The sequence below is a fragment of the Hippopotamus amphibius genome, chromosome 1 (genome assembly GCF_030028045.1).
Source record: "Hippopotamus amphibius kiboko isolate mHipAmp2 chromosome 1, mHipAmp2.hap2, whole genome shotgun sequence".
NCBI classification, from domain to species: Eukaryota; Metazoa; Chordata; class Mammalia; order Artiodactyla; family Hippopotamidae; genus Hippopotamus; species Hippopotamus amphibius.
This window is the reverse complement of record NC_080186.1, coordinates 226397367-226423319: the sequence shown is the minus strand read 5'-3', so window position 1 is coordinate 226423319 and position 25953 is coordinate 226397367.

Sequence of the window (25953 nt, the reverse complement as noted above, 5' to 3'; positions counted from 1 at the left end):
TCCAATATTTTCGTGGGTCCTTTCTCTCTCTCTTCTCCTTCTGGGACCCCTATAATGCAAATGTTGGTGCACTTAACATTGTCCCAGAGGTCTCTTAGGCTGTCTTCATTTCTTTTCATTCTTTTTTCTTTATTCTTTTCCACATCAGTGATTTTCACCATTCTGTCTTCCAGGTCACTTATTCACCCTTCTGCCTCAGTTAATCTGCTATTGGTTCCTTCTAGTGTATTTTTCATTTCCGTTATTGTGTTGCATATCTCTGTTTGTTTGTTCTTTAATTCTTCTAGGTCTTTGGTAAACTTTTCTTGCAACTTTTCGATCTTTGTATCCAGTCTTTTTTCAAAGTCCTGGATCATCTTCACCATCGTTATTCTGAATTCGTTTTCTGTAAGGGTGCCTATCTCCTCTTCATTTAGTTGTTTTTCTGGTGTTTTTCTTGTCTTTTCATCTGTTACAAAGTCTTCTGCCTTTTCATCTTCTCTATCTTTCTGTGGTTGTGGTTTTCACTTCCATAAGACGAAATACTGCTGATACTGCTTGATTCTGCTGTCTGCCCTCTTGTGGAGGAAGCTATCTAGGAGGCTCGTGCATGCATCCTGATTGGAGGAACTGATGGTGGGTTGGGCTGGGTGGGCAGAGCTCATTGACACTTTAATCTACTTGTCTGCCAATGTGTGGGGCTGTGTTCCCACTTTGTTGGTTGTTTGGCCTGAGGCTACCTAGCCCTGGAGCTTACAGGCTCTTTGGTGGGGCTAATGGCAGATTCTGGGAGGGCTCACGCCAATGAGCACTTCTCAGAATCCCTGCTGCCAGTGCCCCTGTCTCCTTGGTGAGCGACAGCTGCTCCCCACCTGTGCAGGCAACCCTCCAACACCAGCAGGTAGGTCTGGTTAAATCTTCTATGGGGTCATTGCTTCCTCCCCCTGGGTCCTGGTGAGCACACTTTTTTGTGTGCCCTCCAAGAGTGGAATCTCTGTTTCCCCCAGTCTTGTGGAGATCCTGCAATCAAATCCCACTGGCTTTCAAAGTCTGATTCTCTGGGGATTCCTCCTCCTGTTGCTGGACCTCCAGGTTGGGAAGCCTGACATGGGGCTCATAACCCTCACGTTAGTGGGTGGACTTCTGCAGTATAACTGTTCTCCAGTTTGTGAGTCACACACCCAGCATTTATGGGATTTGATTTTAATGCAGTTGCGCCCCTCCTACCATCTCATTGCGGCTTCTCCTTTGTCTCTGGCTGTGGGGTGTCGTTTTTGGTGAGTTCCAGTATCTTTCTGTTGATGATTGTTTAGCAGTTAGTTGTAATTCCAGTGCTCTTGCAAGAGGGAGTGAGTGCATGTCCTCCTACTCTGCCATCTTGAACCATCCATTCTCATCTTTTAGATACAAACTCTCTCTGTGTGTAAGGGGCATGGTCTCAGGCTACTCCCACATTCACATTCCTCCAGTGTAGTGATCCAGGAAGAAAGAGACTCTTGCTTGCCAGTTTTAGTCAGAAAATATCCTGGCTAAGTGCTGTGCCTGACTCCTTTGATGAAGAGGGCATCTGCAGAGAAATTTCTATAGCCAGGGGCATGGAGTACTGGAATTGGGCTTTCATCAGAACCTGTCAGTGAGTGAGGAAAGTAAAGAATTATTCAAAGTACAGAAGTACATTTCCAAGAAGGGGAAAAAATTAATAAATGCCCACTGCTGTCTCTGAGTAGTGGTCTTTAAATGTATTTTCATCCTAGTACACCTATATTCAAATTGAACTATTCTTAGCATTGCCATTTGTTTTCAATGGTTGTTTGACAATGTCTTCTCTAGTAATAGTCAACTTGTTAGTCACACCCATTTGTTTCAGGTTCAAAACTAATTGATTTATTAACTAGGTGATCTTAGGCAATTTATCCTCTTTAACCTTTAATTTTCTCAACTCTAAATTACGGATACTAACTGAGCCAATCTCATGAGTTGATTGGGAGGATTAAATAAACTCAGAAAATGCATGAAAATCACTTAGTATAGGGATAGTCATATACAGATAGTCATAACTATTTGTGGAAAGAATGAATGGGTAGATAAAATAATAAAATATCTGAAACAGAATTTCTAATTCTCATTTATTCTGTGTTTTCTCTTACAAGTCTCTCCACTAAGAAGTCCACATTTTCATGGTTTTTCACCTGTTTACCAGTTTCAAGATTTGACTAATATTTATTTATCCAACTCTGACTTTATTTTTTTTACTGCTTCATTTGTATGCTATTCTCTAAACCATGTGACAGAAGGCTTTTCATTCATATAAAATAATACATCAAAATGAATTATATTTTTAAGTCCCTTTAACAAAATGAAAAAATATATAATACTTTTTTCATTCAGGGTAAAATTTGACACTTGAATCCTGTATTTACCTGTATATCCAAATGTCCATCCCTTGTGCTTGGTTTGATTATTTGTAGCCTGAAAATCACGTGCTTCATTCAAAAAACAGAGACTAGCAGCAAAATCTACTATGGTCCTTTTCAAAGGGCATGAGTACAATTAGGCTAGCAAAAAAAAATGACAAGCTCCTTAAGAGAATTTTTGAAAGCAATCATTTTGCTCTATCCCCACAATTATGGGGATATTGTTTTTCTCAGAAAGCCTATCCCCCACCCCCCCACCACCCCACCACTGGCATCCATAATGTAATGGCTATGGGCACTAAAAATAACATCATGGTCTTTGCCCAACAATAGACAGTTCCCTACTTCAACTGTTTCCTTTAGGTTTTGTTAGAAACTTTCTGGTTTGTTCACTGAATAGTGTTGAAAGATTTCATGAAGATCACTTGTTGGAAGATTCTGTGCACTTGAAGTGAAACTAAGGTCACTAATCATGATGCCCCTAGGTTGCTCTTGTGCAGTCAGTGACCATTCCAGGGTCCTCCTGTTGTTTCTGTGTTCCAGTCAAAGACTGGCTGTGGCTTCTGGGCACAGTGAGCTCAGCAGCACTGTGTTCAGTACCAGAGGTCAGGAATGGTGGTGGTCATGGAAGATGGAGGGAGTGTGGGGATGAGGACGTGGGAAGTTCTTGATTCTTGATTGGGATTAAAAAATGTTAAGTGACACGTTACATGAGAAAATGCCCTGAAGATACTACTGTACCATACAAATTCCCATTACTCTGTTTCTGGGAAATCAAAAAGAGACTTTTGAGTAGGAGCTGAGCTTGAAAATATCTAGGATAGAAGAACTACTAAAGGAGGCAAGGGGTTTGAAACTATTGCCAATGTGTATCTGACTTGCTCAGCTCCTTGGCCCTCTTTTTTCCTCCCTGCAGAAATTCTTCCTGAAACCATCCCTCTCCCTTGTCAGTCTTGGCCCCCAGGGTTTTTTGTAGGTTTTACTTTCATATATTTCAGATTTTTGACAATTTATATGTGAGATAAACAGTATTCTAAGATGGTCCCCAAGATTTCCACCCTGTGGCACACCCACTCTGTATCATCTCTTACCCTTTAATGTGGGTAGAAACCATTAATATGATTGAAGTTATGCTATATAGGAAAGGTGATGGTATAGTCCCTAAAGTAGTTATATTAAGTTCTCTAAGACTTCTTAGCAGCTTGGAGAGAGAGTCTTCTGCTGGCTTTGAAGAAAAAGCTTCCATGTTGCAAGAGGGCCATATAGCTAAGACCTAAGGGCAGCTTCTAGGAGCTGAGATTAAATCCTCTCCTCTGTGCACATCCAGCAATAAATAGACTTCAGTCCCTTAACCACAGGAGCTGTATTCTGTGAACAATGATCTTGGAAGAGGATCCTGAGCACTAGATGAGAATGCAGCCCATCCAATGCCTTGATTTCAGCATTGTGAATCCCTGAGCAGAGAATCCAGCTACATTGTTCTCAAACACCTCACCCATAAAGACAATAAGACCATACATTTCTGTTGTTTTAAGCTAATTTTGAGATAATTTGTTATGCAGCATTAAAAAAATTAATATGTGTCAGATTTTAAATTAGAATTAAGCCTTATCTTTAATTTCTTTGTATCTTTCAGGATGCCTAGTTTAGTACCTTGTACAAAGCACACTGCAATTAAGATTTGCTGGTGCATTAATTTTTTGATTACTGTAACTATTCTGAAAATTTCCTTCAGGGTTGGCCTCTTTTTCCCCAACTAGAAAAGTCTTTAAGATTTTTTTTCTGAGCAGTTAGAAAATAGCATCTTTTTCTTTCTGGAAAATTCCTTGTCTTATTAGCCAGTCAAGCACTTCCATGTTGACCCAAACCAAGTAAGTAATTGATGTAGGTCAAAGGATACTTTGGGAGGGAAGATGATGACTTTGGGGAGAATTGAGTTGAGTAGCCACAATCAAAGTCTTACCTATTTCAATTATTAAACTATGGAATAATGACATGGAAGTTTGGTATGAATGGGTCAGAAGTTTACATTTTTTTTCCTAATGTTTCCCAATTATAAGCATGTATATTGAGAGTGATAATAACACCAATAGCAATAGCTAACCCTTATTAATCACCTGCTATGTGCCTGGAAATTCTTAAGAGTTTTATACTTATTAACATATTTTAGCTTTGAGGATATCTACAACCCAGGTTACTATTATTATCCCCATCTTACAGATAAGGAAAACAAGGCACAGAGAGATTAAATGACTTGTCCAGGTTCAAATGGATGATAATAACAATAAGCTCTTGATTAGCACTTGTATAGTGTTTTACATATATTAACTCATTTAATCCTTGCAACAATCTTGTGAATTGTAAGGAAACAGAGGACACTAAATATATCATTTTAGAGCATTTTTCTTAATCTAAGTTAATGAAACAATTTTAAGAGTTTTGACTTACATAGGAGGTATTTTTATCTCAATTTTTCAGAATTTCAAAATCAGTTTGATACTGCCAGATTTATCTTCCTTGAGGTACTCCCTGACCACGTTAGCCGTCTTCCAAGAAAAGTTCAGCGACTCTTAATTGTTAACTGACCAAATTCCAACAACTTATTGTGGCCATCCAGAGCCTTCTATGACTTTTCTCCAATGTGTATTTCTAGTTGGTTTTTCTACTGTGTCTCAACATGTACTCTGAGTTCAGTCAAATTAGCATAGGTAATGTTCACTACAACCAAGTTTTCATAGCTCTCTGATTTTCTAATTTAATTCTGGCCACCTGCAAGGTCCTCCTCCATCTCCATTTGTCAAAATAGCATTTTCCTTTCAATTTCATATGTCAACTTCTCTAGCAAGACTTCCTTTAATACCACACCCGTACATGTTGCCTCCTTTACTTTGAAGAAGTCTTGTGGAAGATATCACAGTTATGTTTATATTAGTCTTTTCTTTCTTCCATATCTTCCCTCCATATATTTTTCTTAAGGAGAATGAAAATTGCTTATATGGAAATTCAGTGAAGGATTTGATATTATTTATGTTACATGATTTAATTGAATATAAATTCTAAGGTACTTTGAATTTCTTTCCCTAATTGACGGAAAGCAAAAAAGCGGAGATATTATTTTTTCAGGTTAGAGGATTCTTTCCTCGTATTCCGGCAAGTCTGTTTCTGTTTTCCCTTAGTTGTTCATGTGTAAGGTTGGGAAGGTCTGTGATCTATATAATGATGACACAACTAAAAAAGATGGAAATAGGGAAATGGAGCTTGTTTAGAGAGATGAAATAAATTCTGTGATTGAGTCATATCATGAGCCAAACAGAAATCCCTGCCTTCATGGAGCTAAAGTTCCAGTAGAAAGCAACCAAGCAATAAATGTAATAAATTAAATCTTAGTGCTATGAAAACATAAATGAACATAAAGAATTGGTCATGGCAGAAGGTTAGGTAGGTATGGTCTGGGTAGGCCTCATTGAAAGGGTGATAGCTGAGTTAAAAGAGCTGTCCAAGAAGGTTTTTTTCCCTTACTTGTATGAGGATTATTCATTTTAAAAGAAGGGATACTGGTTTTCTATTGATAAAAGAAAAAAGTTTCTTAGCTTTGGTTCAATGAAATGTAAGATAAATGATTTGAGACTGTTTGACCTTATCACTCAAATAAATGTAGAATGTGAGTAATTGGATTTTAGCTATATAGGTGACCCTGGAACAACATGGGTGTGAACTGCACAGGTCCACTTACATATAGATTTTTTCAACAGTAAATACTATTCAATCCTTTGATTGAATCAGTGGATATGGAACCAGAGGAACCATGGATACGGAGGGCCAGCTATAAGATATATGCAAATTTTCAACTGTGAGGAGAAATGGCACCCCTAACCCCCACGTTGTTCAAGGGACAACTGTCTACTCTTTTAAAGGCTAGGTCAGGTGCATGATGTTATGGATGAAATTGTGCCTCCCACCGCCCAACTCATATATTGAAGTTCTAACCCTCTGCACCTCAGAATGTGACTATATTTGGAGATAGGGTCTTTAAAAAGGTAATTAAGGTAAAATGAGGTCATATGGGTAGGCCTTAATCAATATGACAGGAATCTTTATACAAAGAGTAAATCAGGACACAGAACACATAGACTGAGGGGCATTCATGTGAGGACATAGCAAGAAGGTGCCCATCTGCAAGCCACACCTGCCAGCACCTTAGTCTTGGACTTACAGCCTCCAGAACTGAGAAAACAAATCTGTTATTTGTTGTGGCAGCCCTAGCAAACCAATACTCATGATTATATGCTAGTTGGAAAAAGAGGAGACCATAAAATCCTTAAAATGTTTTGAAATAGGCAGAAGTTCAGATGGATTATGAAATTGAGTCTGTGTTTTGCTCTATCCGCTGCTCTGTTTAGAGATCTAGCCTTGGAAATTGAAGATATCAATACCAGGTATGGTAGCCAGCCTCCAAGATGGCCCCCAGTGATGCATGCCTCTTGATATTCATGCTTTATGTAGCTTTTAATCATAGCTTTCCTTTGCGACCAATAGAGCACTGCAGAAGTGACTGTATTTTTCACAGGCTAGAGCCTATCACTGGCTTTGGAGGAAGATAGCTTCAGTATTACAGTCAAGCAGTCCTATGCAGAGGTCTATGTGGTAAAGAAATGAGGGCTTCTGCCAACAGTCAACATGAATTGTCTTGGCAACAGGGCCTCCAACCGCAGTCAAGCCTTCAGATGACTGCAGCTGGCTGACATGTTGACTTCAATCTCATGAAAACCCCCCAGGCAGAGCATTCTGTTATGCTATTCCTATATATGTGATATCAGCAACTGTTAGTGAATTAAAACATCAATAAATATTATCTAATTATCTAGGTTTTGAGGTAACTTGTAGCAATAAATAACTAATATACTAGGGATGAAGTCCATCATGCTTTCTATGCAGTATACAGGTGTACTCAGTTTGTCTGAGTTTATCTCAAAATACATGACCTAGAAAAGCTTATTTGTAGCTCTTATCCTCAAACTAACTTCAATAATATCCCTACTTAGTTTGGCTCATCAAAGTTGCTCTATTGTGCAGGTGGTCAAACTTTCAAACAGATCTCAATATTGATGTCTTTTTTTTTTTTTGTAATATTAGTATAACTCTGAAGGTTTTTTCTTTTTTATAAATTTATTTATTTATTTATTGGCTGTGTTGGGTCTTCATTGCTGCATGCGGGCTTTCTCTAGTTGTGGCGAGCGGGGGCTACTCTTTGTTGTGGTACGAGGGCTCCTCATTGTCATGGCTTCTCTTGTGGAACACGGGCTCTAGGCAACTGGGCTTCAGTATTTGGGGCACATGGGCTCAATAGTTGTGGCTCACGGGCTCTAAAGCACAGGCTCAATAGTTGTGGCACATGGGCTTAGTTGCTCCGCGGCATGTGGGGTCTTCCTGGTGCAGGGCTCGAATCCATGTCCCGTGCACTGGCAGGTGGATTCTTAACCATTGTGCCACCTAGGAAGTCCCTGATGTCCTTTTTATTAGGATTCCTCCACTTACTGGTCAAATCTCTAATGTGTAGGTTTCATGCAGTATTGTCTTGTGAAAGCTAGAGGAAGGAAGGAAGGCGGAAGCCATTTTGTAGCATACACACACCTTCCACAAGTTATGTTTTCCCACTTTTATTGAGGTATAATTGACATACATCACTGTAAAAGTTTAATGTGTACAGTATAATGACTTACATATAAAGTTATTTACCACTATAAGTTTGGTTAACATCCATCATTTCAAATAGACTTAGCAAAAAGAGAAAACAAATTAAAAAACAAAAGTTTTTCCTTGTGATGATGATTCATAAGAATTACTCTCATAACACTGCTATATGATATATATGAATGCTGTTGACAAAATTATTGTGATATACATTATATCCCTAGTACTTACCTATCTTGTAACTGGAAGTTTGTACATTTTGACCACATTTCTCCTAACCCTCTCCTCCTCTTGTGTCTAGTAACCACAAATTTGAACACTTTTTCATGATTTTTTTAAAAATTTCACTTATACATGAGACCATAGCATTTGTCTTTCTCTGACTTTTTCACTTACCATAATGATCTCAAGGTCCAATCATGTTGTTGCAAATGGCAGGATTTCCTCATTTTTTATGGCTGAAGAATATTTTATTATATATGTATATATAATTATGTATATAATTACATATATAAATATAATTATATATAATATTTCATTATATATATTACATATATATGTATATATAAATCTTTATCCATTGATTCATCTGTGGACACTGAGGTTGCTTCTATATCTTGGCTATTTTAATGCTGCTATGAACATGGGTGTAAAGATATCTTTGAGTTAGTGTTTTCCTTTCCTTTGGACATACAGTTTACCCTTGAAAAACATGAGGGTTAATCTACATATAACTTACTTGGTTCTCCACATCCGCAGTTCCTCTGCATTCACAGATTCAACCAATGATGGACCATGTAGTACTGTAGTACTTACTGCTGAAAAATATCCTCATGTAAGTGGAACTCTGCAGTTCACACTCATGTTGTTCAAGGGTATTCCTAGAGGTGGAACTGCTGGATCATATGTGTACTTATATTTTTAATTTTTTGAGGATCCTCCATCTTGTTTTCCATAGTGGTTGTACTAGTTTACAATCCCGACAATAGTACACAAGAGTAATCTTTTCTCCACATCTTCACCAGCATTTGTTATCTCTTGTCCTTCTGATGACCATTCTAACAGATGTAAGGTGGTAGCTCGTGATTTTGATTTGTATCTCCCTAATGACTAGTGATGTCAAACATCTTTTCTTGTTTCTGTTGGCCTTTCCTATATTTTCTTTAGAGAAATATCTATTCCGGTCTTTTGTCCATTTTTAAAATGGATTATTTGAGGTTTTTTGCTATTGAATTCTATGAGTTCTTTATATATTTTGGGCACTAACTCATTATCAGATATATGGTTCACAAATATTTTTTCCCATTCCATCAATTGTCTTTTCACTCTGTTGTTTGTTTCTTTTGCTGTGCAGATAATTTTTAGTTTGATGTAGTCCCATATGTTTATTTTTAATTTTGTTGTTTGTACTTTAGGTGTCATATCCAAAAAAATATAACACTGCGAAGACCCCTGACAAGGAAATGTTTTTCTATGTTTTCTTCTAGCAGTTTCATGGTTTCGGGTCTCAAGTTTGAGTCTTTAATCCAAACTGAGCTTATTTTCTCTGAGTGGTGTAAGATAGGGATCTAGTTTCATTCTTTTACATGTGAATATCCAATTTTCCTAGCACCATTTATTGAAGAGTCTGTCTTTTTTTCATTGAGTATTCTTGACTCCCTTGTCAATATTAGTTGACTGCATATCACTGGGTTTATTTCTGGGCTTGTAATTCTATTCTATTGGTCTATCTGTCTGTTTTTGTGCAACTACCACACTGTTTTGATTACTGTAGTTTTATAGTACATCTTGAAATCAGGAAGTGTGATGTCACTCACTTTGTTGTTCTTCTCAGGATTGCTTTGATCATTTGGGGTCTTTTATGTTTCTGTATCAATTTTAGGAGTGTTTTTCCTACTTCCGTTTTTTTTTTTTTTTTTTTTTTTTAAAGCTGTTGGAAGTTAATAGGGATTGCACTGAATTCCTAGAATGGCTTTTGGTAATATGGACATTTTAACAATACTAATTATTTCCATCCATGAACACAGGACACCTTTGCATTTACTGGTGTCATCTTCATTTTATGTCATCTGTGTCTTATAGTTTTTAGAGTAGAGATATTTCTCCTCCTTGGTTAAGTTTATTACTAAGTATTCTATTGTTTTTGATGATCTCATAGATGGAATTGTTTTATTTCCTTTTCAGATAATTCATTGTTAGTATTATATAAATGCTACAGAGTTTTTAATGTTAATTTGTGTATCCTATACCTTTATGGCACTTGTTGATTAAGTCTAATATCTTTTTGGTGGATTCTTCAGGATTTTCTATACATAAAATCTGGCCATTGACAAATAGAGACAACTTTATTTCTTCTTTTCCCATTCTGATGCCTTTTATTTCATTTTCTTGCCTGATTTCTCTAGCAGGAATTCTAGTACCATCTTGAACAGGAGTGGTGAGAGTGAACACCCCTGTCTTGTTACTGATCTTAGGCAAATCTTTCAAACTTGCATCATTTAGTGTGATATTAGCTGTGAGCATACCATATATGGCCTTTATTATGTTGAGGTACATTCTGTCTATACCTAACTTAAGACTTTTTATCATAAATAAATGTTGAAATTTTGTCAAAAGCTTTTTCTGGATCTATTGAGATTATCATATGATTTTTTCCTTCTATTAATATGTGATTTCACACTGATTGATTTGATATTTTGAACTAACCTTGCATCCCAGGTTAAAAAAAAAAAACATCCAGTTGGATTCTGGTGAATCATTCTTTTCTGTGCTGCTGAATTCAGTTTGCTAGTATTTTACTGAGAATTTTTGCATATATATATTCATTGGGGATATTGGTCTGTAGTTTTCTTTTCTGGTTGTGTCCTTTTCTGCCTTTGATATCAGGCTGATGTTGGCCCTGTAAAATTAATTAGAGAGTGTTCCCTTCTCTTCAATTTTTTTTTTGGAAGGACAGTGGATTAACATTAATTCTTCTTTAAATATTTGGTAAAATTTCCAGTGAAGTCCTCTGGTCCTGGGCTTTTCTCTGTTGGGAGACTTTTATTACGATTCAATCTTCTTACCAGTAATTGATCTATTCAGACTTTCCATTTTCCTGGTTCAATGTTGGTAGTCTGTATGTTTTGAAAAATTTTTTCACTTATTCTAGGTTGTTTAGTTTGTTGGCATATCATTGTTTATGATAGCCTCTTATGGTTTGTTGTATTTCTGTGATATAACTTTTAAGAAGTTTGTTTTTTGGTCATTTTCCCCCCTTGGTTAGTCTAGCTATAGGTTTTCCTTTTTGTTTATCTTAGTTTGGTTAACCTTTTCTATTGTTTTCTTAGTCTTTCTTTCAGTGATTTCTCCTCTAATCTTTACTATTTCCTTCCTTCTGCTAACTTTGGGCTCAGCTCTTCTTGTTCTTGTTCTTTAATATGTAGAGTTAGGTTGTTTATTTGGGCTATTTCTTCTTAATATAGGCATTTATTGTCATGAACTTCCCTCTAGAACTGCTTTCCTGCATCCCATAAGTTTTGGTATGTTCTATTTCCATTTTAAATTTCCTTTTTAATTTCTTCTTTTGTTCATTTGTTGTTCACTAGAGATTTTTTATTTCTATGTATTCATGAATTTTCAATTTTCCTTTTGTTACTGTTTTCTATTTACATACCATTGTGATCAGAGAAGACACTTGATTTCAGTTTTCTTGAATTTGCTAAGACTTGTTTTGTGGCATAACATATGGGGTATCCTAGAAAATGTACCCTCTGCACTTGAGAAGAATGTGAATTCTGCTATTGTTGGATATAATATTCTGTATATGTCTGTTAGGTTTATTTGGAGTATAGTGTTGTTCATATATCCTCTTTCCTTATGATTATCTGTCTGAATGATCTATCTGTTGTTGAGATGGGATATTAGAGCCTCCAACCATTATTGTATTGTTTTTTATTTCTGCTTTTAGCTCTGTTAGCTTTTGCTTTATGCATTAAGGAGACCATTGTGAATACACAAATATTTACAATTGCTATATCTTCTTCATGTGTTAACCCCTTCGTCATTATATAAAGACTTCTTTGTGTCTTTTTACCATTTTTAAAGTTTATTTTGTCTGCTATAAGTATAGATACTCCTGTTTTTTGTTTGTGCTTGTTTTGTTACCACTTGCTTAAAATATTTCCTATCCCTTCACTCTCAGTCTATGTATGTCTTTAAGGTGAGACATACCATAAAGGTGTTAAAGTGAGTCATGTTAGAAGGCATCTAGTTTTTACATCCATTCAGCTCTTCTGTGTTTTTTTTCTGGGGAATTTAATCTCTTTATGTGTAATTTCTAAGTAAGGACATAATATTGCCATTTTATTTTTTCTTGTTACCTTTTGATTCATTGTTTTTTGTTTTTTATCCTGCTGCCTTTTTGTGTGTGTGTGTTCTGAGGTCTTGTTACCACAAGACAGTGTGGTATGACTTCTGTACCATGTTCTTTTGTGTAAATAGTACAGATTTTACCCTTGTGGTTACCATGGGGCTTACATAAAATATCTTCAATTATAACACCCTGTGTTTAACAACAACATAACTTCAATAGAATTCCTAAGGCTTAGACTTTTAGTTCTCTTTCCCCTCATACTTTAGGTTACTAGTGTTACTATTTACATACCTTTTATATCATGTAACTAATAACAAATTTATGTAGTTATGGTTGTTTTTACTACACTCATTTTAACTTTTAAGCTAGAGATGTAAGGGAATTATGCACCCCATTTCCTTATTACGGAATCCAACTTTGACTATGTACTTTACCATCGCTAGTGAGTTTTATAGAAGCTTATTATATTTTTATGATGTTAATTAGTGTCCTTTTATTTCCACTCAAAGAACTCCCTTTAGCATTTCTTGTAAGGCAGGTCTGTTGATGATGAGTTCCCTCGAACAAATTTTGTTTGTTTGGGAAATTCTTTATCCCTCCTTCATTTCCAAAGGGCAGCTTTGATGGGTATAGTATTCTTGGTGACATTTTTTTTTTCACCAATATAATATGTCATACCATTTTCTTGCCTATAAAATAGTTTCTGATGAGAAATCTGCTGATAGTCTTATGGGGGCTCCCTTGTATATAACTTGGCTCTTGCTGCTTTAAAAATTTTTATCTTTGAGTTTTGAGAATTTAATTATAAGTATCTAACTATAGCTTTATGTGGGTTCAACCTGTTTTGGATTCTTTGGGCCTCTTGAATCTGGATGTCTAATCTCTCTGCATGTTTGGGAAGTTTTCAGCCACTTATTGCTTTAAACATACTTTGTGTCCCTTTCTCTTCTCCTTTTAGAATTCCCATTATGAGACTATTTCTTTTCATTGTGTCCCATGAATACCAGAGGCTTTCTTCGCTCTTTTTCAATCTTTTTTCTTTTTGATTCTCTGGATAATTTCAGTTATCCTGTCTTTTAGGTCACTGATTGTTTCTTGTGATGGTTGAGTCTGCTTTTGAAGTTCTCTATTGAATTCTTTAGTTATTTTATTTTTCAGCTCCAGGATTTTTTTAAAAATTTCTATTTCTTTGTTGAATTTCTCATTTTGTTTATGCATTGTTTTCCTAATTTTGTTTAGTTGTCTTTCTTTGTGTCCCTGGAGTACACTGAACTTTTTTAAGAGACCTATTATGAATTCTTTGTCTGAATGTTCATAGATATCCATTTCTTTAGGTTCAGTTATTAGAGCTTTATTACTTTCCTTTGGTGGTATCATATTTACCTAGTTTTTTGTAATCCTGATTCTTTACATTGGTAATTGCATATTTGAGTAAGTGGTCTCCTCTTCCAGACTCTGCAGGTTTGCCTTGGCAGAGACAGTTCTTCACCCATCAGCTCAGTTTGGGTTTCTTGATGTGTCTGCTGGTAACATCCTTGGGTGGGTGGAACCTGCTATCAGAGTCAATTTGGGGGCAAGGAAACTGTGTGAGCTCTGAGTTTGGGGTGGGAGGAGTGCCATCAGCTGAGAACAACTGGATAGGGCTGCTGATTTGGTTTTCTGCTCAAGTGAGAGTGTAGGATGGGCCTTATGGTTGCTTGGATTCTCTGGTCAGGTTTACTAGACAGTCAGAACTGGGTACTATACTCAGCAGTTGGTGGAGACATGAATTAGCTTCCCTGCCCTGCTGGGGCAGCAGGATGGGAACCAGGGCCTTCACAACTCATAGTTTTGGGACCAAAATAAGGCAAGAGTGTGCACTGAATATCCTGGTCAGTTGAGGCCACTGTACTTGCTCTTCACACAGGGAAAGTCAGGGTCTGTTCTTTCTGTTTAAGTGCCACTGTAAGCAGAGCTGCTGGATAGGCTACACAGCTTCCTTTGTTGAGTGGTATGAAGTCTGTATTCAGCAATAAGTGGTGCTACAAATTATTTTCTTTGCCTGGGCGCAGTGGGAGAAGCAACTCCAAGGACATTAATGTTCTTTGTTTGTGGTCTTTACTCAAGCTGATCCATGCCCCAAATTCCCTGAGTGAACAGAGCCACTGGCTTTGCTCAGGGGCCCTCCTGCCTGTTGGTCTAGCATTGCTGGTCTACACAGCTTCCAGGTGTTCTTGCCAGAGCTTCTTGTTAGGTGGGGCTAGAGACTGTACTCTGCAGTTGGTAGGGCTATAATTTTGGTTCTAGCCTGGGTGGGACTGGGAGGGCCCACTTCAGGTAACTAACTCCCAAATTTTCCTAAACAGTCTTTCTGTTTGAAAGGGGCTGGGAGTTGCTGATCACATAAGCTGGGGCTATGACTCAATTTTCCCTCCTGGGTATGGGCAGACCAGGCTCCAGGGCTGGCAAGATTCCTCATTTGGGGGACATATACCCCACTGAGTTCCTTGGTCAGACTCTGCTCCTGATTTCATTCTGCAGATGATCAGAGCTACTGGTCGGGACTACTATATGAGCTCTGTAGGGTAGGAACTCAGTCTGCCATAATTTAGGTGTTGGAAGCGCCTAACTCCTTCTCAGTCTCTCAGATTTGAAGGGGTTGAACCCTGCGGATTCCACTGCTATCTCCATGTGGTGAAACCAGAATAGGAGCTCCCATGAAGTGAATGAATATACTGAGTGAGGAGAGCTAGAAATCACCCCTGGGCTCTCTCTTCCCACTGGGGGAACCATAGCCTCAGGGTAGACCTCCTGTAGTGGTGTCCTGCTGGTCTGGGGGAGGGGCAATGCGGTCAGGGTATAACTATTCCTCTTATCTTTCTGATACAGTTTGTCTTGGTCTCTGTAGTACAGTGGGGTGCTTCAGTCTCACTCCCATGTTCTAGAATACTCTAAGTGGTGCATAGTCCATGAATAGTTGTTTGTTGTTCTTGTGAGGGGTAGCTAAGTCAGGAAGGAATTATATCACCATTTTGGTGACATCACTTTCCTTCTCCAAGTTCTTTAAATCAAACTTAATATAGGTGTTACTGTGAAGGGTATTTGCATGTGTAATTAAAGTCCATGGTTATTTTGCTATGTAAATCAAACGGGATATTATCCTAGATGAGCCTGAGTTAGTTGGAAAATCTTTACAACAGATCTTGAGTCTTCTCTGAGTAAAGAGAGATTCTCACCTGTGGACAAAAAAGTTTTAGCTTGTGATCTCATGGTTACAGCCTACTTGTGACCTTCTCTTTCTGCCATCTCTTTGATGGATTTCAGACTCGTTTAGTCAGGACCCCACATATGAGTAAGCACATTCCTTTTATTGAATTCCTTTATATAGATATATCCTATCTATCTATCTATAATACATATATATATATATATTTATATACACACACATATACTTATATATATATAAAATCTCCCCTACTGATTTTGCTTCTTTGGCTGAACTCTGAATAATATACTTCCTAAAAATAAATAGGAGGTTTCTTTTTCCCTGTTAAGATTGTACAAATTGTCATCTAATTTAGTAATCCAATCATATCTTGGCAAGCAAATCAATTTCCAAACCGTTAAGTTGTTATCTATACACTTATCTAGAAGCTTTATAAAATTCAAATTAATTAACTCTAGTGAAGTATACATTTCTCTCATAATGAATGTTCTAAGAGGGAATGATTCTGTTAATACATTATCCATTTTTTCAAAAAGAATGAGCTTTAAGCCAAAAGAGTAGCATATGTCTTCTGGGAAAATAAATTGTTTCTAAAGTCAATAATTTACTCTTCTTTCATTATCAAGCTCAGATCCCTCCAAACTTGAAACAACAAAAAAATGTCAATCAAACTTACGTTCATCTTAGGTATGGCTCTCATTCCTCTTCTTCTCAGGTCTCTCAGGAGTGGCCTATATTTATAGTCTCTGTTTTTTTCACTTTTCATTCATTCCTCAGCCATTAAGATTTGGCTTTCATTCTTTAAATTCTGCAAAATTGGTCCTGACTTCTTGTCATTAAATTTAATGGTCATATTTAATGATCACTTTACTCAACCTCTTAACATTATTCAATAATATTTGATATCTCCTATCTTCTGGAAAACCTCTCTTTCCATTGGCATCCATGACATCAGAAACTTCTGGTTTTCCTACTGTTTCCAGATTGCTCTTTCTCTGACTATTTTACTGGCTCATCAACCTCTGGCTGTACTTAGGTCCTCAAAGTCCAGTCCTAGTTTTCCTTATTTATTTCTATATTCTTTCCTTGGGAGTATTATTCCACATGCACGGGTTCTATAAGCAACCATATAGCAATAAGTTGTAAATGCATATCACCATTCTAGATCTGACCCTTGTATCCAACTGCTTCTTCATTATCTCTACTCAGGTATCTCAAAAGCACCTTTAAGGCAGAGAGTCCAAAATTTAACTAATGCTCTTCCCTTAAATTTTCCCTCCTCCAACATTCCCACTTTTAGTCAAGAACATCATTATCCATTTGCACAAGTTAAAAATCTGAGAATATTTCTCCTATCTCCTTTTGCTTCACTTCTTCCTTCCCAGCCCCACTGTCATATTTATCACTATGTTCTATTAATTTTGCAGTCTAGAATCTGACTTCTCCTCTGTATATCCTCTACTCCCAATCCAACTTCAAGCCTTCTTCATCTCAGTACTATACAGTAAAAGCCCCCAGTGAGTCTCCATGCAACCACTCTTGCTCAACACACTCCAATTCATTGTTTATACTGTATACAAAAAATATTTTTTCAAACCCTACATCTCACTCTATTACTTCTATACTTAAAAACCTTCAATGGCTTCTTAGTCACCTATATCTTCATCTTTTTATTTTTTTCCTATTCTTTCTAAATTTGCCTGTCCCAACAAACTTAACTTCCTTCATTTCCCACTTTGAGGACTGCACATGCCTGCCCCACCATCTCTAATCAGCACCTTCACTTAGTCACCTTCTCTGCTTTACTTGGACTTTAACTCAAATGACATTCTTCAGGGAAGAATTTCTTTATGGCCATGATCAGGTTCCCCTTTCATAAGCTCTCAAGCATCCTACATGTTTAAAAAAAATAATACTGATATCTGTGTGCTCTGTGAGAAACTGAGGTGCTTTTCATCTTCACATTTTCAAATGGTAGAATAGTCCAAATACATGGTAGACACTCCAAAAGTAATTGATGAACAACTAAATGAATGAATGATTGAATGAAACACCATTACAGCATCCAAGATACTTTCTGAGATAATGTTGAAATATGATAAGAACCTAGTGGTATATGTGAGGAGTATAACTTTGTAGATTTCCCTGTTTACCTTTCTTAATCATATTTACATCACCAAACCACCAATTCTGCAATTAGAAGTGAAACTTTGTAGGTGATGCATGAAAATATCTAACTTGTTTATCCATAGCTTTATTACCTCTACAGATCTTTTGGGAGTAAAAAAATTATTTGCATTTATGATGTAAGTAACTGACACAAAAATACACAGCAAGCAGAAAGAGGAAAAAGTTCCATCTTTGCATGATTCACAGTTAAACCTACAGTTTACACAACTGTCAGGCAGGATTTTTAATTACGTATTACAAATTTGTTTATTTTTTTCTTTTGACTGATGACTGCCAGTCAACAATTGCTAACTAACTTACCTTCTAAAATAGAATCTTTATGTATATGAACTCTTAGAGTCCTGGAATTTTAGGATGGTTGTACCAATAAGCAAAAGATAGAGACTGAAAAGTAACTTTGATTAAATATGAGAAGAATGACATTTTGGATCAATAATAAGACCCTAAATCTTGAATTCCAGGTTCTTGGAATTTCAGTCATTAACTGGTTAGATCATAAGATATCCATTTTTTTATTGGGTAAAGTCAATAGAATTATTCAAAGAGCTGGATGTATCTTCAGAAATTCCAGATGTTGCAGTGATATAAAAATCCAGCACTGTCAAAAGACTGTGAAGTAACCTAGGCCCAAGCTTTCATGTCATTTTGCTATCACTCTGATGCCAGTACAAGAGCTTAAGAATTTTCACTTTATCTTCTTTTCCTTGTCCCCTTCATCCTGCCTTCAGAAAGACTGGAAAAAGGGATTGGAAAAAATGGCCTCAAGTAAACTGATGGCATCTTTTTGTTTCACATTTGAGTCTGAGTTCTCAGACTCTTAGAACTATTTTATATATTGGGCTGGCCAAGAAGTTCGTTCAGATTTTACAGAAAAACCCGAACGAACTTCTTGGCCAACCCAATACTTCTGTACAGTAGAATTCTGACAGGGAGTATGATTATTTTGTAGTAACAAATCATATGCTATTGGTGGGAGTGTGTGTGTATATGTTTGACAGAGTGGTCATAGGTCTGAGAACTAAGCATCTGGCATGGAAAGAGGCCAGCTGTAAGTCATGCTTTTGTAGGGGGCTTACATAGTGGGAATCAGAAAGGAAAAGAGGGCGCCTGTGGAAATCTTTAAGTTGGGCATCCAGGGTTCAGGAATATCTTACAGCTAAAGGCATAATTTGGTTTTCTGCTCTACCAGCCCATCTACATCTCCCTAGGAGATCATCTGGTTTTTATCACCAAGAAGCACATAGCACTGCTACTGTTCTGCCATGCTACAGGTTCCCCTTGCAAAAATAGGTGTAGACAGGTAATTCAAGACAGAAACTCCTTTCTGGAATTTTTTCAATAGAAAGTGCCTCCTTTGGAGAACTAGCATCACAATTACCTCAGGGGTAATTTTATAGCAATAAGTGGATGCTGCCTCAGAAATATTTACAGTTTAAGGTAATTTTAAAATCAACCTGTAAAACATCCTAGAGTTATCCACAAATGACTATATTTATTGATACTTACTCATAATCATAATCACATATTGGACTTTCATTTTTGTTTCCATGCTAAGTAATAAACGTCCATGTAATATTGTGAACTTTCTACCTCAGAGCTAGAAACACATTATCTTGATTCCTTAGCATGAAGAATGATGTTTTGAAGATAATAGATACTGCTATTCATTACCTAGTAGAAGAAAGCATGAATAAGGCACCATTATTAAGGGGCACTTAATGCTTTTTTTGGTAGTTATGTTGAATCAGTCTTGTCTACATACTGAAAATGTTTAACCTCTGCTCAATGAATGTGAAATAAAGAAATAAGCAGAACGAGTCAAACAACTGCTGAAATTGACTGATTTTATATGATCAGCGTGATTAAGCAGATTTCTCACCAGCTGTATAGGTGTTGGGCTTAGACAGTTTAAATTAACTGAAAATCAAATTCTGACCACCAGCTATGGGGCAAAATAAAAATCACAGTACAGCTAAAGTTTACAAGTTAGACATTTGGGATTATGCTATTCTCTGATGCATAATAATAAAAGTGCATATAGTATCACTCATCCCCAAATTCATAAAATATTTTTCATAAAGGCCAGAATGTCCTTCTGTGTATTTCAGTTTTTAATAGGATATGGGTGGCTTGTGGCTCATACTGAGGACTCTAAGAGAATTCTGACCACTGACTTAATGAGAAGTTCAGGTCAAAACTGAATTTAGTAACCTGGCTACCTTTTGATGACAGATTTTATTTTACATTTATCAGTTCATTCAGCATCATGAAATGTTCTCGTTTGTTTTATGCCATATTTTGTCCTTGTGGAGTTGGGATATTACTGTGATTTCCTTAAGAATTTTGGAATCAGAATCACTAGGAAGAATGATGGAATTAGGATAAAAGTTGACTCCCTGTCTTTCAAAGGTTTCTCAAAATCCTGAGATGATTTTATTTTCTTTGGTGAAATGATCTGAGATGATATTTAACTGAGCCATTAGATAAGGCTGTCATTAAGTAATGTCCTGAATATTTAAGCTTATACATGTACATGCAAATCCATTTGTTAGGAAGCGATCTGACTTAAATGAACTGCAACCACCTCATGATCATTCAGGACACAAAAGATAAGGCCGGCATTTTCTGTTCTTTTCTCAGATAGCCTAGGCAGAAGAAACGCTAGTGTCACTGAGAGGCTAATTGGTTTATGACCAATTCGTTTATACTGTAACTATTACATCTGTGTCTATTATGTTCACAACCCAGTGCTGAGTATTGCAGAGGATTCAGTATGGAGAGAGATGAGACTCCCGACCTCAAACAGAGAAGTCTAGCAGATAAGTCTTGCCCCAAAAAAGCTATAAAGCAATTCAGTGTGTGTTAAGTACTAAAACAAAAGTAGGACAAAGTGCCAAAGTGATTCCATAGTGGGATTAAGAAAAAATCCCAACTAATACACTTTGGAAACAATTTTATATACATATATATACACACATATATATATAATTGATGCTCTCTAAAGCTATTATTCTGCAGAATATTATTCTAGAATGTTATTAGGTGTGTTGTTGAACACAAGATACTTTTGTTAAGAACATTTAGAAAATGCCAAATTGGGTATAAGGAGATCACTTATTCTCTCATCCTCATGTTTTTACTAGAGAGTATTGGAAAAGATATTTGAATAGAATACCACCTCCCTCCCCCACACCCCTCCCTGTCTCTGCCTGTCTGGTGCCCATTTTCTTCTCCCTCTATTTGCTTTGCTTTCCCCCTGTGAACCTGGCATTTATTGATCCAAGTTTTTCAGATGACTAGCTGACTACATCAAGGGGCAAACAGGCAATGCTGACTTTGTGAAGCGGCTTTGAGGTTCTAGATGTTTCTGAATCCAGAGAAAAGCTGTGCACTGTTCTTTAGTAGTTATCAAACTTCCACTAATAAACTGACACTTGGACCCTCACTTAACTCCAGTGTGTCTGCTCTATTAGAACTCAGCAGAGAGCAGGAGTAATCAATTGACACTGCACATCATGACTAGGCTAATCAAGTTAGACAGCTTTCTTTGTTGCAGGAGGCTAGGTTTAGTATTAGGATAATGTATATTGAGAATGTTTAAGTGAGGTATTTGGTATGTAGTGTCAACTGAAAAAATTGCGCAACCTAGAAGTTGAGAATTACTTTTTTTTTTTGGTTTATTATTTTTTGGTAGCAGCTTTTTTGAGATATAATTCATAGACCATACAATTCACTCATTTAAAGGGTACATGTCAATGACTTTTAGTATATTCACAGAGTTGTACAACTATCACCACAATCTTAGAACATTTTCATCACTCTGGAAAGAAATCCTGTACAAATTTGCCATCCCCCCCAGGTCGCATAGGCCTGAGAATTATGTTTTATTTGGTGGACTTTACTGAGGATTTAAGCCCAAGATAGAGCCTCTCAGATAACTCTGAGGGACTGGTCCAAAGAGGAAAGGGAGGAGCCAGGACATACAGGAATTTTTGCAAAAACGAACAAACAAAAAATATAGTCAGAACATCAGAATATTACTGCTATTTAAAGAAAACCAGACATCTCAAGTTAATGAATTTAGTGCTGTTCTATGTATGGGAAGATGCAAGAGTCTGGGCTCATTGAAATTAACCCTTTGGTATGCACCTTAACTATCTAGGGCCAGTATCCTGTTTTTCTCCATCCTGAACCCCTCAGGGTACACTGTTGGGGGTGGCTGCATTGTTTGCTGCCTTGGTGGCCTCAACATCTTTTGTTTACTGAAATGTCAGGTGACATTCTCTGTCCACAACAGTATTTCCCAAATTTGGAGATTTCCAAAAATCAACTTGGAGTAAGTAGTAAAAAATACTCCAGAGCTATAATAATAGCTACCGTTTACTAAGTACATACTAAGTTCCAGAAACTATGGAAAATTTTTGGTGATATAATCTCATTTGATTCTTAAAATAGTCCAGCAAGATAGGTATTGTTATATAATCATTTTGCAGATAATGAGTGAGTTTGAGAAGCTAAGTAACTTGCCCAAAGTTAGAAAGCAAGTAAATGCCAGAATTGTCATTTAAACACAGATCTTTCACATTCCAGGATTCTTCTCTGAACCACTGCATTATAACCTGGAATATATTTGGGAAATATTTGTGCATAAGGATATATGTCTTCTATGGGTTATCTTTCAATTATAGGAAATTTTCATGGGGATGTTAAAAATGGTAGAAAAGGCTGAGAGTTTGGCTGAATTCTTGCTTTAGGTTTCATATGCATTAGGACAAAAATTAAGTTTCCACATAAAAATGTAAATCTGGTGGCTGGAAAAGGATATCCATTCCTTCTTTTCATTATTAGCAGTAAGTATTACCTATTCAACTCCACAGGCAAGAAGGAAAAATAGAAGGGAATATTTTCACATTTATTTCTATGCTGCAGTCAAGATTTAGACATACCCACCAAGAAGATATAACTGAACAGTGTTTTAAGAGAGTGCTTAGGAGAAAGATCAATGATAATTTTGAGTGAGTAATGTATTCCGAGGAAACAGCATAAAATACAAAACTGTAATTCTGCACCCTGGCATTCTAGGTCTGCTCCTGAGATTGACTTTTATTTTGAAAATCACTTAATGATTTAGTTGCTGTTCCAATATTTATGAAATGAGGAGTCATTCTCAACTGTGCAAATACCTCAGGTGCAGCAATGTACTATGTTCAGCTAGGGAGAGGGAAACAAATATTCTGGCAGCAAGTACTGTGCCTGGCAAGACAAAGAAAACTATAGCAGTGGGGTTACCATTTATACAAGATCTCAGAGAGATTCTTCAATGCACTGGAAACCAGAACTTGGAACAGCATACTAAGGGCCATCAAAGAGGAAAGATTATCATGTAACAATTAAGACTACATTGCCAGGTAAACATACTGCTTCCTCAAACTGCTTTGCAGTAATGGCAACTGTGTATGTAATTTTGGTGAATGGACAGAAGTTGTGGGCTTTAGGAAAGGTTTTGACTTTCTTGATTGAGGTACTGCCCCTTCCATCTTCTTCCTGTCTTGAATATGGAAATGATGTGTGGAATGTATCAGCCATGCTTCCTCTGTAAGGCGGAAAGCTTGTGGATAAAAACCAAGGAAAGACAGAAAGGGACTTGTCCTTAATGGTGTCACTGAACCATTAAACCAGCCCTGGACCACTTGTCCCTGGATTTTTTTTTTTTTTTTCATGAATAATGAGGCACAAATGTTACTACCTAGTTTAAATCATCATTAGATTAGTTAGGTTTTCTGTTACGTGTCACCAAACACATTTCTAACTTTATATATGTTGGGACACATCTCTTCATAGTCACTGTCATTTCTGCAAGCAGAGGCACTGACTGCTTTGTTCCACACTATCTTTTCAAGGATGCTTGTACCGCAAATAGCCTTGGAAGATAAACATAATAAATCCTCCCATAGCAAAGGGAGGTTTGTTTACTCTTCAGTATAATAAAGATAATGCTTTCTTTTGGAACAAAGTTCAAATACTGTCCATTATAAAAAGTTCAGGTTTTTTAAGCTTGAGGTTCCTTTCTTATAACAAAACCCACTAGGTGTGCAGATGTTACCTGCTGTCTAGTTCAAGCTGCTGAAACCAAATACAACAGACTGGGTGGCTTAAACAACAGGCATTTATTTCTCACATGTATGAAGGCTAAGAGCTCCAAGAACAGGGTGCCATTAGATTCATTATCGTTAGAGGAGGGCCTTCTGCCTGATTTACAAATAGCTGCCTTCCTGCTTTATCCTCACATCTCACATGGTGGAGGGGGAGGGAGAGAGCTTTGGTTTCTTTCTTTTCTTATAAGAGCTCTAATCCCATCATGGGAGTTCCACTCTCATAACCCCATCTAAGCCTAATTACTTCCAAAGGCCCCACCTCTGAATACTATCACTTTGGGGATTAGGGCTTCAAGATAAGAATTTTGAGGAGCCACAAACGTTCAACCTACAGCCCTTGGCCCTATTCATAGGCTTCTATAGGACTTGTGGCTAGGAAAGCTGGTGAAAATGCTAATACCTTGACTACTGCTATTGTTGTGAGTAAAAAGTACTTTGTCTCAGACCCATGAGTCTAGTATCTTCTGCTTGCATCCATGAAGTGTGGCAGTACTACTTGTTACCTTGCAAGTATGGTTAAACATCAGACTATGAGCAGTTCTCAGCGATATGACTTTTTTCCTTTTAGTTTTATTGAGATATAGCTGACATGCAGCACTGTATAAGCTTCAGATGTACAGCATAATGATTTGACTCATATATCATGAGAGGATTACCACAATAAGTTTAGTGAACATCCATCATCACATATAAATGAAAAATAAAAGAAACAGAAAAAATTTTGTTGTGATGAGAACTCCTAGGATTTGCTCTCCTAACAACTTTCATACATATATATGTGTATATATAATGATATATATATACACAACAGTGTTAATTATATTAATTATGTTGTACCTTACATTCCTAGTACTTATTTATCTTATAATTGGAAGTTTGACTACCTTCATCCATTTCCCCCTCCTCCCACCTCTTGCCTCTAGTAAATACAAATCTGATCTCTTTTTCTATGAGACAATTTGGTTTTATTTCTGGAAGTATAATTGACCTACAACACTATGTTCTTGGTGTACAACATAGTGATTCCATATTTCTATACATTACAAAATGGTCACCACAATATATGAGCCTATTTACCATAGACTTTGTATGTGTTACCATACCAAGATATGATCACCTTATTGACTATATTCCCCACTCTGTACATATCATTCCCAGGACTCATTTATTTTGCAACTAGAATTTTGTACCTCTTAATCTACCTTACCTGTTTCACTTATCTGCTACCTCTCTCCTCCCTGGAAACCACCTGTTTATTTTTGAATCTATGATTCTGTTTCTGTTATGTCTGCTCATTTGTTTGGCTTTTTAGATTCCACATGTAAGTGAATCATATAGTATTTGTCTTTCTCTGCCTGACATATTTTATTTAGATAATAATTTCTAGGTCTATTCATGTTGTTGAAAATTGCAATATTTAATTTTTTTTATTGCTGAATAATATCCCATTATATACAACACGTTCTTTAGCCATTCATCTATTGATGGGCACTTAGACTGCTTCAATATCCTGGCTATTGTGAATAATGCTGCTATGAACACTGGGGTGCATATATCTTTAAGAATTATTGTTTTCATTTTCTTCATATATATATAACCAGAGATGTAATTGCTAGATCATATGGTAGTTCTATTTTTAGTTTTCTAGAAGAAATTTCCATACAGTTTTCCACAGTGGCTACACCAATTTACATCCCTACCAACAATGTACAAAGGTTCACATTTCTCCATGTCCTTACCAACATTTGTTATTTGTGGTCTTTTTAATGATAACCATTCTGACAGGTGTGAGGTGATATCTTGTGGTGGTTTTGATTTGCATTTCTCTGATGGCTAGTGATATTGAGAATTTTTCACATGCCTATTGGCCATCTGTATGTCTTCTTTGGAAAAAAATCTATTCAGGTCTTGCCATTTCTTAATTGTGTTTTTTTTTTTTTTTTTTTTTTTTTTTGATATGGAGTT